This window comes from Halichoeres trimaculatus, unplaced genomic scaffold (genome assembly GCF_033239565.1).
Source record: "Halichoeres trimaculatus isolate MK-OKI-2021-1 unplaced genomic scaffold, fHalTri1.1 fHalTri1_scaffold_9, whole genome shotgun sequence".
NCBI classification, from domain to species: domain Eukaryota; kingdom Metazoa; phylum Chordata; class Actinopteri; order Labriformes; family Labridae; genus Halichoeres; species Halichoeres trimaculatus.
Genome location: NW_027437188.1, coordinates 20,510,783 through 20,526,159, shown reverse-complemented (window position 1 = coordinate 20,526,159; position 15,377 = coordinate 20,510,783). Strand labels below are relative to the sequence as shown.

At 39.3% G+C, this 15,377-nt stretch overlaps 1 protein-coding gene across 3 annotated transcripts in view; it reads right to left on the bottom strand.

Moving 5' to 3' along the window:
• Nucleotides 1-15,377, bottom strand: part of sphkap (SPHK1 interactor, AKAP domain containing) — a 129,506-nt gene that overhangs the window by 105,140 nt on the left and 8,989 nt on the right. Inside the window, exon 1 of one of the 3 annotated variants that reach the window (XM_074679048.1) lies at nucleotides 13,400-13,417. The exons of the other annotated variants lie outside the window; for them this stretch is intronic. The gene's annotated coding sequence lies outside the window, so the exon portion shown is untranslated. Of the gene's footprint in view, nucleotides 1-13,399; nucleotides 13,418-15,377 lie in introns of those variants that run through there. 3 annotated transcript variants of the gene reach the window in all.

Below are 15,377 nucleotides of genomic sequence, written 5' to 3'. Positions count from 1 at the left end.
TGTGTGTGTGTGTGTGTGTAAGGTGTGTTTTGGAGTGGATAAGACTACTGTGGAGGATTTGGCTCCTGTTGAAAGCTTTGTTAATGATAGATACAAAAAGAATATTCAACTAAAACAAGCTAAGCACCAACAAACAAGCTAGCAGCAGCTTGGCTCAGAGCCCTTCCTTACTTCCATCTTGCCAGGAAGCATCAAAGAGAAGGAAATTAAACATTAATACTTTCTGAAATACCAGGTCACTTCTTTTTCATGACGAGGAGAGACTATTGCAGAGTAGGGTTGGGTACCAAATTAGATACTTTTATAGCAGTGGCGGCTGCTGGTCAGTCAAGGAGGGGAAGCTCATTTTTTTCCGGCCTACATCATAAATTTGTTTATTTATTTGAACGCAAATTGTACCCTCCGTTCCTTTACAAAAAAATGATCTGTGACCCTGTCGTACCAACCAGGTGTTTTTTCCAAGGATTTTACCAGTGTTCTCTCAACGCTCATTGTTTTTCAGAAAGGTAAACTCACTGGGGATCGATAAAGCCTCCGGATCAGTCCAAAAACTCAGAAGATGCTCCGTGGAGGGTTATACTTCAAGAATGCTGACTGGCTCATTTCATTGTCAATCAAAAAGGGATTCTGCCTCAGACAGATCATCCAATCATCATGCAGAAGCCCAGTGTCCAGGCCAGCCCACTGCCTCATAGACCCCCAGAGACGCTGAGTGTCCGATGGGCGGGACAAAGCCCAACATTTCTCCAATGCCCGTCTAGTTTCCACAGTGGAACAGCCCACTCTACGCTTCCCTGTTGAAGTCAGAAGACACCCAGCATCTGACTGTATTAAAGCGCTGAAACACTGCGGGGATGAATGAGAAGGAGGTCGAGCCAGTTACCTGTGATAGGAAGCTGATTCTGAACAAAAGATGAAGGAGTTCTAGCGCATGTTTAGTCAATGAAATGTACACAGTAGCAGTACATATCACAACTTTTTGGGGGGACATTTTAGGGGAAGCTGAGCTTCCCTTGCAGTCTTAGAGCAAACGCCACTGTTTTATAGGTACCGACCGAATTCCGTCTTTATTACCGATTGACTTAAAATCGAAAGGTAATATGTTTAGGTACCTAAATGTATTCTTGTGACTGTGAGAGAGTGGAAGAGTAAGAGATTTTCCATACTGAACACAAAGACAGTATTGCAAGGTTATATATTGAAGAATAGATGTATTAAACTGAAAAACTTTGATATCTTAAACAAAAACCTTTTTTTTATACAAAAACAACAAAACAACAACAAAAAAGTACAAAACAAAAAATATTACCGAGTAAACACACACAAAAGTACAGAAAATTGGTACCGTTGAGTACCGACACTATGCCAGGTGCCATCGTTGCTATATTTGTTTCAGATTTAAATCATTTGGTGAAAAAAGTCATAGTACAACACAAAGTCCACCATAAACTGGAGTCATGTTCTAAAAAAGAGGAATTTTCTACATTCCACCTTGTGAACAAACTATGCTACAACTTTTTGAATTTACGGTCAGATCAAACATAAACTTTCTCCCATATATCCCTCCATCATGAGCACACACTACACTGAAACTTTCTGTTGCTCCACATTGAGAAACTTGAGCTTAGCCTTGGAGTATTTGCTTTTAAAGAGCAGGTAAATTGTAAAAGGATTCGATTAAAGGAAATCTGGCATGTTGTAACATTTTTCAAAGAGCGAGGAAGAAGGGAGGAAAGTCTCCTCAGAGTGACAGAGCCAAAGCGTCAACTCCCTCCCTCTCTAACAGGATTACTACAGGGACACGTCTCCTCCTCCCTCTCCCTCTGCTACCTTTCTTTATGCCTCCATGTCTCTCACCTCTTATCACCTTCTCACCTCGAGCCCCCTCCATCTCCCTCTCCTTTTGTTCCGCCCTTCTTCTTCTCCCTCCTTCTCACTCCTACACTCTTACACTCTTCTTTAAAGCTTCCCCGTCACCTCCTGAGAGCTGATAGGAAGTCAGAGGCAGATGAGAGGACAGGAGCAATGACCCAGGATAGACCTTGGTTAATTCTATAGAGAGGCCCAGCAGAACTCTTGAAACCAGCATTCGGCAGCATATCAACATTTCTCTAGAGTCCTGGTTGTAGTTTGGGCCCTCAGGCATTTGCAAAGTAAAAAAAAAATCCTGCAAAAATAACATTTCAAGTCCTAACCTCCTAGCCAACAAGGTTTGAATAGCTTTAAAAAGAATGTTGTTGACATGGTCTTTGGCTTATTTAATTCTTCTGACTGACTTCACAAATGCAACAGCAAATTTTTGACCTCACTCTCAGGGTATGAAGCAACTATCAAAATGATGAAGTTAAACCACCATATTGAAGGTCCCACTATGTTGTTACTATCAGACAAGCTGGCATTAAGAAGTCATGGATCTTTTACAACTGGCAATGTGTTTGGGTTGAAGAGGATTAGTGATGTTGGTTTGAATGATTTCAAGCTAACAAACTTTACCAACTCTACCAACTTTGCCAACACAACTGAGCTGAGTGAAACATGTTTCCTGTAATGTGCTTGGTGATAGTATTAAAGGTTGGCAGGCCAACAGTTTTGTTCAGCCATGTGTGTAACATTAGAAACACAAAGAGGACATTTTTAAGCTGAAATCTTTAAAAGCATGATGACATTAAAGCAGCAAGGGCTAGTTTAGTTATGGAATGGTAGCTAACCATTAGTAATGGTGAGAGCTGACAAGCTGCCAGGACTGTTGCGTTATGTCTAAATAAATATAAACAAACACGTCTAAACAAATATAATAGTTCATCTCTTATTCACTCAAAACTTTCAAAACTAAGAGATATATATATATATATATTTTTTTTTTTGCTGTTTCCTTTAATTTCCGGACTTTTGTGGATGACAAAAACAAAATCTGTTTTAATCTGAAGGATACTTAGCATGCAGAAACTGCATCAGTTTTGGCGACTCATAATAGCTACAACAGCCACGGTAACTACAGTGTCATCATCTGCTAGCTGTACCAATAGTATGCTACCAAATGTGCAGTGTAGCTATTCTGCTTTCTGCTACTCCTGTTGCAACCAAAGTCTGCACGAAAGACCAGTGTTGGGAAAGTTACTTTTAAAAAGTAAGTAGTTATAGTTATAGTTAGTGCTGAGAAAATGTAATTAGTTACTTTACTAGTTCCTAAATTATAAAAGTAACTAGTAACTAGTTCCTTTACTTTACTAAAAAAAAAAAAAAAAACTTCAGTGGCACAGTAACAGAAAGGTCAACTTTATCATTAGTGACTACTTTCTTTGTCGTGTGTTTCGTGGTCAGGTGCTTTAAAAAATTGGCATTGCTTGATCTCGACGTGGATAAACGTTTCTGCCCTGGACAGAGTTTGCATTTCACAACAATGTTTTTGTTGTCTGCCATTACCTCCACAAATTCAAAATGATGGTTGTACTTCCATCCTGCAAAGCTGGCACCGCTGCCTTCCATTGTAGATGGTTGTGAGGTACTGCTTGTTGCTGCTCATCGTGTCGTGTTTGTTTACTGTGTGTGCGCGCTTGATCATACTCATGTCTGTGTGTGTGCAGCAGCATGGGCCCGCCCAACTCTATTTCTGATTGGCTTACTGTCAGCGACTAACGCAACTAATGCACCTATTAAATTCAAAAGAACTATAGCGGCACTACAGAATGACAGAAGTAGCGCGTTTCGTTAGAAGTTACAGAGAAAAGTAGTTTCGTTAGGTAACGTAACGAAAAATAATCATTACTTACCAACACTGCGAAAAGACACAATTTGAAGCAGAAACCTCTGAGGATTAGACCCAATGTACTAATAGAGTGAACGTGCACAATAGAGATAGATTCTTTTTCTATTCCTGATCACTTAGCATTGTTGATCCAAACAGATTCAAGGGATTGATGCTTGATTAGCATGCCCAAGCTGGTATCCTGTGTACGTCTGCCTGTCCAGTCAGATACTGTTTGGAAAATGTCAGCTGCTCACGCTGCCCTCCTGACAGCATTGCGCACAACCCCTATCCTCTAGACACTGTGGAGTCCCCCATCAGGCCTCCATATCGTCATGCTCTCTGACATGTACACAACGAAAATACAGAACATATGCTGCAAACACACATGAGATGGAAGGTTGAAGTCACAACCATCCATCTGTGCTTGAGCGTATGATTGATGGTCCTGTGTGGGACTATTTCACCTCTGAATGCACCCTGTCATTTCCGTCCATCTGTAGCCAGGATACTGTGGTCACACCGACACTAGATATTGAGTTATCATCACAGCAAGCCTTATAATTGGCCAAATATTAAATGAAAAACAGTTGCTCTTGCACCCTTGAGGTTTTGGTCAAAGTTAATTTGTTGGACCTAGACATAACCTAATTTGTTTGGTGTGGTGGCAGTTGACATATGGTTTAACTAATGTATAATCAGAGAATCGATACAGAAGACAAAGCTTTACCTAAACGCACACACAAACCAAATACAGAAAGACATTTGTCAAAAATAGAAAAAAAAAATCAATATGGCTCCTCTGAGTCCCTGTGGCTTCTGTATGTGTGAGGAGTGACTCACCTTGTTTTCTAGTCACAGATGGACAATGAGCAGGGCACTATTTTCAGTAAATAAATACATGATTTACCCTCCTTTACTTTCTTTTGTTTTGTTTTCTATTCTGGCAACAATCAGAATTCCAATCTTGTTCATACTGGAACATTATAAATCACGTTGACATTGTTGATCAATGTGTATAGCTACAGTGATCATAGCTTTTGACATCAGGCCACTAAATGTAATCACTTTAACATAACAAAAAACATAGTTATACTAATGCTAGCACGAACAACCATGTTACTTCAAAGCACAAAGAAAAAAAAATTGCTCAACACCCATTCAAATAAATACATTCAAATAAACAGGCCAGAGAGCAGTTATATTGTGCTGCATTTAGACGGACTGCACTGACCATGGGATTGGAGGACAAAGTGCCAAGCTGGAAGAGTGTTTCCTTCTCAGGGGATGCCAAAAAGCAGCCCTGGGTATTATGGCCTTTTGTTTTCTGCTGTGTGTGCTCTTGATTCCAAGCTCTTTGAATAAAACATACAATATGGACATTTCATTGGCTCTTGCTGTTTAGATTTAAAATACATCTTATTAACATTGTAATATTTTGCAGTGGATCATTGTCCACATATGTTCTGATTAAATGATTGTGTAATGTCTGCGTGGCCTTTTCATAACGTCTATGATCACACAAGAAATTGGGGGAGTTTTTATTTAGAATTTTCAAACACTGTCATTGGTCCTCATTGAGATAGTAACCTTTTGTCTACACTGATCAAAAGGATCAGTCTGACCAGTGAAACTGTAAAGCTCAGTGTAACCTAAAACAGAGATTATCACAAGAAAGCGTGGAAAACATTTTTTTTCGATGTGATAAACATTGTGGATGATTTTGTGTGAGTTCTTCTTTGGAAACAAACCAGGACACATTTGTGCAAAACAAGTTTTTTTCCCCATATAGTAGTAACAGCCCCTTCAGGCATTAATTTTTTAGTATCTGGAGTTCTGTTTATCTCAGTTGGTTTGCATTTTTTCTGTCACTGGCTTCTTGAACACACACAAGCAGAAAACCATGGAAGCAGAGGGCAGAGACATCAAATGGTGCTGTCGAATGGATTTGTTTTTGTTTGGTATTCAACAAAATTAACCTCAGGGAAACCAACAGCCAAATAAAGATGTCCTCTGCTTATAAGAGGAGTGTGACACCCAGGAGAGAATCACAACTTTCTTCTTTTTGAACGGGGGCAAGTTCAAGGGGAATGGTGAGCATGGTAACAGTGCTGTTGTCACTGTTGGTAGATACAAAATGACTTCAGGCTGGTTACTAAAAATACTGATTTTAGCAAAACACGCCACATTTTCAGTCTCTCCACTGAGGCCTTGTGTATACATTTCTGTACAAAAAGTTTCTTGCCATCGAGTTATTCCTCATAAGACAGCTGCCGTAATGCAACCAGATACTTTATGTCACCACACTTTTAGTCTGGTGGGCATAAAGACTTTGATTACTGGAAATTTTTGCCCCTAAACTTAATACACTATTATACAGAAACAAAGATATCAAATAACAGTGTTAATACCGCTTAATCAAGTTGTGTGCTCAACTCACACATTAGAGAAATTTAATAGCCTCTGGTCAGTTTTGCAACACTGAAAATACTGCAACCTATAGATCAACAACAGCTAGGAAAAGAGATCATATGACCACTAAATTAGCCTCTCCCCACTCGTACTGACAAGATCCTGCTCCAAAAGGAAAATGTCAACCTGCTCTTGGACTTACGCTTAAAGTTGAGTCTGGACCAGGCCGGCCTACGATTAGGATGTAACTGTGCTTGCACTGCCAGAGGACATGCTGTGTAGAGCTATATACTGTAGCAAACATTGACCCAGTCTCCACAATGTCGCCTACTGGTTTCTGATGGAGAGTTTTGAAGCCTGTCAACTGCCCTCACCATGGTGAAATCAACTTTACAGTATGTAAAAAGACAGAGTAAAGGTACAGATTGAGAAATTAACTTATTAGACCAAGTTTGGGTTTTGCACCTGACCGCTAATGAATGCTACCTTGCGGTTAAGATATTTTTTTCTTAGAAAGGATTGCATGTGACTGCTGCAGCTTCAGGACCCAGTCCCAAGTTGATTCGTGAAGAACTGCAGTTTTTAGGACTTCTACTATTTCAAGACCACAGTATGCTGCTTGCACAGATCACCTGTCTCTTTTCTCCAATTCAATTAATATTTATTTATGAACCAACATGGAAGATGGCTGTTAGCCAATGATTATTGTACAAGTAAATGTTGCAACCCTGAAAGTTCAGCAACATGTGTAAGAATAAACTAGGTGGATGAATTTGGGTTCTCTATGAATATGACAAAAAGTGGCAGCACCAACTCTTTATGTCCAGTGCCCTGTGGAGAATTAAGTTGTAATTTTGCAATAGAAGACAAAAAATGGTCAAACAAAAATTAAGTTAAACCTTGTGGTCTTTTTAAATGATACAACCTAAATTTTTCCAGTTTGTAATATATATATATATATATATATATATATATATATATATATATATATATATATATATATATATTCTTTTTTTTTTTTGCAAAAATAGGACTTACTAGCATGAACAAGAAATACATAACACGATAACTTTTCATTAAAGTAAATGTATCATTCAGTGTTTTTGTAATCTGTATCCCTTTCTGGTGAGTGTGCCACAGATTTTCAAACATTAACATTAATTAATTCTGTTTTTAGATTGTGAACAATACATGTCCAGATCCATGCAGTGCAGTCATTGATTTACATTTGACAAACACCCACAGCCCTTCTCAGTCTTGATTTTTAAAAACATTCACGTCTCCATGGAGCTGTGTCCTCAGCATTTCCACTGAACGAAACCCCTCATTTACACTCTAAGAATGCGCAGGAAATGATCTCAGCCGTGCCCTTTATTCTGCTCTCGTAAAGTCAATAAATACAAACTTTCTGAATGGAGGCTCGTGTGGCCTACTCATCAGAGGTGACACTTTCTACCAGGGGCTTGAATTATTTAGTGCTGCACCCTCCCATCCCCCCTCCTTCCTTCCTGCCTGTCCAGAGTTGTTAGGAGTGTTGTGAGGGAAGAAAGGCAGAGATAAGTGACCTGAAAGAGAGGGGTGAGAGAAATCAAATGGAGGGTCCAGCAACTGGTAGTAACAACTCAACAGATAAAACGTTGGAAGACAAAGCAGGATGGTGGTGAAAAGTGTCCCTCTGTTGTTGAGATTCGCTGTTATTATCTCGCATTGTTGAGACAATGAGGGAGCGTCGCAGTAGTGAGCACAGATTGCCCAGGGAGGGTGGACTGGTGATGTTGATGCCATTGTTTCCTAACTATTATTACCTCATTGTTCCTGAGATCTGCGAGGCACATTATATTACTCTGTGCAGTGGCCTACTCAGTAATTTCCCTACTCTGTAATTGTGCCAGGGGGCTCATTAAGCTACTTGCACATTAGTGCTTCCTGCCAAGATTAGAGCAACTGCTAGTTATAGAGTGGGAGAAAGGACAGAGAGAGAGTTTTTAGTCAGGTAGTGACGTAAGCTCTTCATCACCGCGCCTTCGTCATCAGCTATGTTAAGCAGCAGGGAGCTTTGATTAGGTTACACATGTTCCCTTTTCAGTCCCTACCAGCATGGGAAGAAAGGAGGTATTTTTTGGTTAAGAATGTCACTGAGCTCTGTTATTTCATGTCAGCATCCAATCTAATACATTGCCAGCTTTATCAAAACAACTTTTTTTCAGGAGACATTAGACATTGCAAAGACTAACAGAACAAGAAGAGTATCTCAGTGAGATATTTGATTAGCTTCAACTTGTAACCAACTGTGCTCTGCTGTTATGAAAACTACACCCAACAGCAACAACTCACTTATCCACCATATGCCAAATGAAATTGGATTGTAGTTGCTCATTACACGATGGGAAAAGGAAAGTTATCTACTGATTTCTTCATTACACAGCATGGGTTAGGCTTGATTTCCACAGAGACCAAATCTACCAGGACTGAAAGTACCAGAAGCCTGACTCTGGGCAAAGCAAGTAAGCCAAGGTGAACAAACAACAATCATCATTATAGAACAATCATGCAGCTTTGAGCTCAGGAACTTGCATTTAAAAGCAGATAGAGAAACACATTTGCATTTTAAGAAGAACAAAGGTTATTAGACTGATTCAGCTTTTCTGACAGTGACAGAGTTAAAGTTTGAAGAATCACACAGGAGTTGCACAGTTTAAGTTAGTATGTTGTGATAGTGGTAGCTTTAGTGATAGTGATATTTCATTGCTTAATGCAAATCCTGTGTAGAAAACCCTTCATTTTATCAGACGTGCAGGACAAGCAGCTTAAAGACCAGGCTTGGTACTCCATATTCGAAGAGGGCCAAGCCAACTGAACACCCCCATCTCTTACGGTGATACCCAGTGCTTTACAGAGGGGTTTTGAAAACTGGAAAATTTGTTAATCACGATAAACCGAGTTTAGCCATGACACCCTGGAGCTGTCACCTGTTCATGAAGGTTTGTGAATATCAACAATCCAAGGGTGAGATATCCTGCGCATGTAAATGTCACATCCCATACAAAATGTATCCATATTAAAAGCCAACTTTACAATACTACCAAAAATACCAGTCTTGTTTAATACTTGCTGCTTGACCAAAAAACGTGTAATTCTTGTTGCCATCTGCTTTTATCTGTAGAATCAAAAGAATACATTTTAAGGACAAAGATGAAACACATTTTTCACATTTGATCAGCTTTAGTTTGGTAGTTTAATTATGCAGCCCAAGCACGGTTTGCAGCAGGTAATAACTGCAGGTTTTCCTTCATTCCTTATTCTCCATTTCTTCATTTCCTTTTGTTTATGATATTTTTGAGCTGCTTTGGGATTATTTATCCAATAAAATGCTAAATATACAATGGTAACACTGTCTTACTTATTGGGTAATGGGCATTAGTGGTTTTTGCCTCCTGCCACCTGAAAAAGTGATGCTAAAGAAGAAGCAACAGCAAAAAAAGACTCAATAACCAGCTTTGTGACTAGCTTTTTAGTGAGTTTTTAGTTGTATCACCAGAGGAGATGACTGAAAAAAGTGAAGTACTCAAATACTGTTTGAGAGCTTTACAGATTCCATATAAAAGTTTGGAGGATCATGGAGAACATGTACCAGAGTCGCACAAAGAATGTGAGTTTTGGATAAACAAGAAATTCTGTCATTGGGCTGGTGACATGGATAAAGAGTAACAACATAGATATCTATACACATTTAATGATGACTTGTAAGTCTTTAAGTTAACCAGATTATGAAATGTCATGTTGCACACCCCTGTTTTACCCCTGATCAACAAATATTGTAATAATATCATCAACATTTATTATCTAGGGCTACAGTAGTCATTAGGTGAATATCTGAGCTTATGACAGCCTTACTTTATTCTAAAGGAAATCATGCCTTTCGTTCAACAAACTCAACTGAAGACCTTTCCCCGACACTAGACACAACCCATGTTCATGGTATGTGGCTTATTTTCTGATGTTTTGTATGGCTGGCATACTTTGAGTGTGTTTACCTAATTTTGTAGAACCTCTTTCTTGTGATGTTAGTTGTAAAGCCTGCCACAACAAATGCAAACACTATGGTGCACACACATAAAAAAGAAAGACAAGAAAATGAATGCAACCTCTGACAAGTGTCACAAGGAGTACCAGTGAACTTGTAAGACATCGCATGAACAGAGGTGCAGGTTATTTAAAGGATGAAAGTGCAAGGTTTTGGCAACTCCTGTAGACAAAGTGATAGCTCTATCTCATTGTTGATCTTTATATTTACAAGTGCTTAACTACAATGAAAAACTCAGTCTTCTATCTTAAAAACTCAGCTGTAGCTTACTCATTTTGAATATTTGTTGTGATCAAAGCATTTTAGCTTTATGTGGTGAACCAGCCCCTCTGACATCTACCAAGCTGCAGCAGGAACAGACCTTAATAAAAATTAAATGAAACAAAACAAAACAAGCAGTCCAATGCCGAATGGTCCCGTCTGGCTTTATAGATCATTTAAAGGCACAAGTATTAATTTCAGTCTGTGTCATCAAAAATTTAAGAACCAAGGGAGCTTTAAAACTCAATTTTCAATCATCATGTTTGATTACAAATTACATTGGCATATCAATATGAAATGAGGTCAGAGCTTTGTACCATGTTTGGAAGGCTTTCATAACTACTGAGAATGTACTTCAAAACTAAAACTTGTCTTTGAAGAAGTTTGAAAAGTCTTTTAATGTGTTCCTTCCACCAGAGTCTGACTGTATGTATTAGTTGTGCTCATGTTTTTGTGAGCTGCAGCATAGAGGTCTTACTAAAGCAGCAGTAAGGCAGCAAATAAAGCAATCCTCGCCTGGATAAAGATCAGAGGAACAATATTAGCAGTCTGCAGTGAACAAGCCAAACCTCTGGCCTTTGGGAACTTCAATTAACAAAACACCTTCACAACATGATTTTCCAGAGCCGCTCTTAAGCAAATGCAGATGACTATCTTTTTTACATTTCCTTCCTAACACCCTCCCCTCAATAACAAGAGTAAAAATGTTTCAAATTTTGAAATTGCGCAAACACTTCAAGCCTTACTACCACATGTCTGTATGTTTTGATGCTTTAAAAATTCTGGTTGAAGCTTCCTATCTTACACCCTTTGGGCAATATTTATTGATTTTAAATATGAAAAGGAGTAGGCTATTTAAATAAAACAGGCTTGTTGAGTATTATTATTTTACATTTTCAACTCCATAGCTTTGATTATTTTTTTAAGTACAAAAAAACAGACTCAAAAAGGAGACAGTGTCAGAGTCATTTCCTCTGAAGCTGCAAGAAGCCAGCTAAACCTCCTTACACTAATCCTGTTAGCTCCCCCATAATTCCTCTTACAGCAGTCATCAGCCATACAAACATTCAATCCATTCTCCTCTGTCAGGTCATCTATCCACACTGCTAGCCCCCCTGCAAAGGCACAAAGTAGGATCTGAGCCACTATTAAACTACATACTATACATTACAAATTACTTGTTACAGCACATTCAGCTTAGAGCTCAAGGTTCAGTTACAGCCAGGTAAGCTGTTGTGATTTGAACTGACATTAATCAAAAAGACAGCTAATTTTCCCAAGCTAGCCATGTGGCTACAAGGGTGGCACTGTTGACTGATGTTTACTAGCCTTTAGCTAAAGTTTGACTGCCTTTGATGAATTTTGATATTTTTTTAAATATATTTGATATCTTTGGTTACACACTTAGATACTCCTTCAAAGTTGCCATAGGTTGACTAAGTTTTAAGTCAAATACACCTACAGAATTTGTACTGTCTAAAATGAACCTCAGAAATCTATTCATGGTCTCTCGAGATTATGACCTGAATGATCTTGAGAATTTCTTTCTGTAATACAAGGTCGACACAGTGGTTTTTGGTGAAACAGATCAAAACCACTGGAAAGGATTTTCACTACATAACCCCGTTTGTGTTCTCCTGAAGATAAACCTCAATCGACCACAGAGTTTCATCTTGCTCTGGGTTGAATTTGCTCTTTGTTGTGGACCACACAGAAAGAAAAACTAGGACATTCCCATCAGCCTGTGCTGTATTTTGTACTAATGCCAATTAGTCAATGTCAGCATGCTAATAAGCTAAGCTAAGAAGGTAATCATGGTAAACATTGTAACAACTATCACCATGTTAGTCTTCAGCTGACACAGAGTGCATCCTAACAGAGCTGCCAGCACAGGTACATACAACGTCTTACAATATGAACACTAATATCTTCGATAAATTACCAATGAGACCACATCTCATCAGAACCTGTTTTTATGGTATGATTAGCCAATAGATTTGTCATCTTGTAAGAACTGATAAATGGCACTTCTATAAGGCACTCAAATGACTTAGTGAAAGGTACAGATAGAGAAATAGCACAGGAACACTTTAACAATTAGCCTTTAACTTACTGAGCTGAAGCATGCATAAATACTTTAAGGCAAACAAACGCCGTTAAAAATGTAAATGCTCACAACTTCATCTAATACTAGACTTGGCTTGTGTATGATACATTTAATCACAGAGCGGTGGTGAATCCAAGGACTCCAAGTGTCCTGCAGCCAAAACTTTGAACTGAGAGCTATAATCATCCCTCTTTTTCATGGTATATAAAACCTCAATCTAATTTCATTACATGAAGTATCAGTGCCATCTCACTTCTGGATTGCTGCCACAGCATGCCCACTTATCAGAGAGAGGTATTAAATAAGAGGCTGCAAACTGATTCAACAAGCCCTGCAAACCTCACCTGACACTTTAGGAGTTACACAACATTACACCTAACAAGTAAAAAGTCAAAACATAGTTTCTAACGTGAGTGTAGAGTCTCTAAGGCAGAGATCTAATCCTGTGCTGCGTTCTGAACTGTTCAGGACCTTCATCACACTAAGCTATTTCTGTGACCAAGCAACCTGAACAACCACAAGGTTTAGTGCAGCATACTGCTTGTGTCAAGCATTGAAAAGGTTCAAACTAGCCTGAGTACTTCAGAAGCCAACCGCTGGGCTGCAAGAAGTAAACAAGTAATTGTAGCATTGATTACAAAACCTTTCTTACACCCAAACATAAACACAATCCACACTGAACTAGGAAAGGCTTATGCTTTCACCCTCCACCCACACGACTGCTACTATCCACAGTGGAGCTGCATCAAACAGCAACAGGTATTATCCCAAGGCGGCGAAAAGCACTCACCACACTTATGAGGGTCGATCACATTGCCTTTGTGGAAGGAGGTAGGGCTGCTCTCTCTCTTTTTCTTTGCAAATGGTACTTTTATAAGAATCAGCCCCTGCTCTCCTGCTGCTTTTACCGCTACAACCGCTCAGTGAGGCTCAGGATAGACCGTATTTGGTTTGTGTGTGTGTCTTAGTGTGTGTGTGTGTCTTAGTGTGTGTGTGTGTGTGTCTTAGTGTGTCTAATCCCTACTGAGTGGAGTGGGTGCTAGGCAGCAAATGTTCACTGGAGAGTTGGATACACAAAACAGTGAGATTGGTTAAGTGGCAGGAGCCTGTTTTCTGTAAGGATCCATGTTTTATGTAACATTTTACAGTCCAATCAAGAATCCTTAAGCCATTGTGTTTCATATGTACACTGAGGTTATGTACTAAGGTAATCAAACCTCGTTTTAAGCTTCACAGACCCCACACTCAGATTCCCTGTGAGTTGATCTTACATCACTCTTTTCTCAGTTTTTGAGTCCTAATTATGAATAATCACAGTTTACTTCAAGGTAAGAGGAAAATACATGCCCACATACACTGATCCATCATTCTGCATAGAGACTGAGCAGAGTGGGTGGTGTGGACTGTCAGTCAAGCTATTTACAGTTTGGACAAGTCGTCTTTCCGTTTAATGTTTCCCTGTTATTTATACTCCCAGTTCTCCACAAAGTCGATGACGGTAAATAAAGTATACCAAGCATTAACTTGACATGTCAGAACCCACACACAGAAGCCAATCCTCAGATGACTCCGGACGAAACTTGACTAGAGGCTTGCAGAGTTCATGCTGACTATTAGTGAGCCAGTTAGTGATGCTGTGTATGGATTTATGGATTTATTCTTTTATTTTAAAAAATGACATGAACACACATGGGTATGATGTGGAAAGGCTGTGAGAGAAAGAGGAAAGACAGAGACAGAGCTTTTAGCTTCAGGGCTTCATCTCTGCAAGTGTAAAATATGAGCCAGACATTAAAAATAGAGGATGATGACACCCCTGGTACGCTTTCAAAGTAAGAGCCTAATTCAGAGTTTCACGTGGGGAGGTGGCTTTGTTCTGCTTATTTTTTTTCAAGGGAAGTTAAAAGGTGATACTGGTTACTTTCAAAGCTCTTTATACAAGTCCCTGCGAAACTTTCTTGGAATAAAGCATGTGCACTGGTTCTGTGGGTGCTTCAGGGCCCGACCACAGAGAATGCAGAGGACTAACCAAGCGTGTGTCGCTGTAAGTAGTTTGTCTCTTTAAAGCTCCACAATGAGTGGTAAGAGCATGACCGATTGATCAGAACTCATGCAAACCATTGCAGATACTGGTAACTGGCAGATTGGCATGTCTTGATTTGCAGCATCAACTTTCAGGACCACGGACAGCTCCACTCTTGATGGCATTAAGTACAGTGCATTGTTCAGCTATCTAGTCTCTAGGGAGCCAAATTTTAAAGTTCTCAAAGCCTAAACTGTTTTCTCTCTGCCCAAACAGAGTCTGTTACATCGATAAAATACTATATGAGGAAGAAAAAAAATCTTGTCGGTGTCATGCATAAAATTTGCAGAGAACTTGACTGTGTGCATTTATGCTGGCTGCTGCTGTACCCTCTGCATGCTAGTCTGTAAACTTACAACTCTTTTGATTGACACAATGTGCTTAAAAACCCTATTTAGCAGCTTTATTAAAGTGGTATTCGTGTAAATTTTGAGCACCCACCAGCGCAAACGTAAATTAGCGCCTATGGAATAAAGGAAGTCATAAATCCTGAAGGCCTTAGCTTGTGGATCAGTTAATGAGCAATATCTCTTTATGCATGATACCATTTTTTCTCTGCCTCCCCCTCTTTCATTCTCTATAAAAACTTTTTTATTATTATTTTTATTTTCAAGGTTTTCAATTGAAAACCATCATGACCCTCGATACCAGTATAATACCCCAAAGCATGCCTTGATACGGCAAC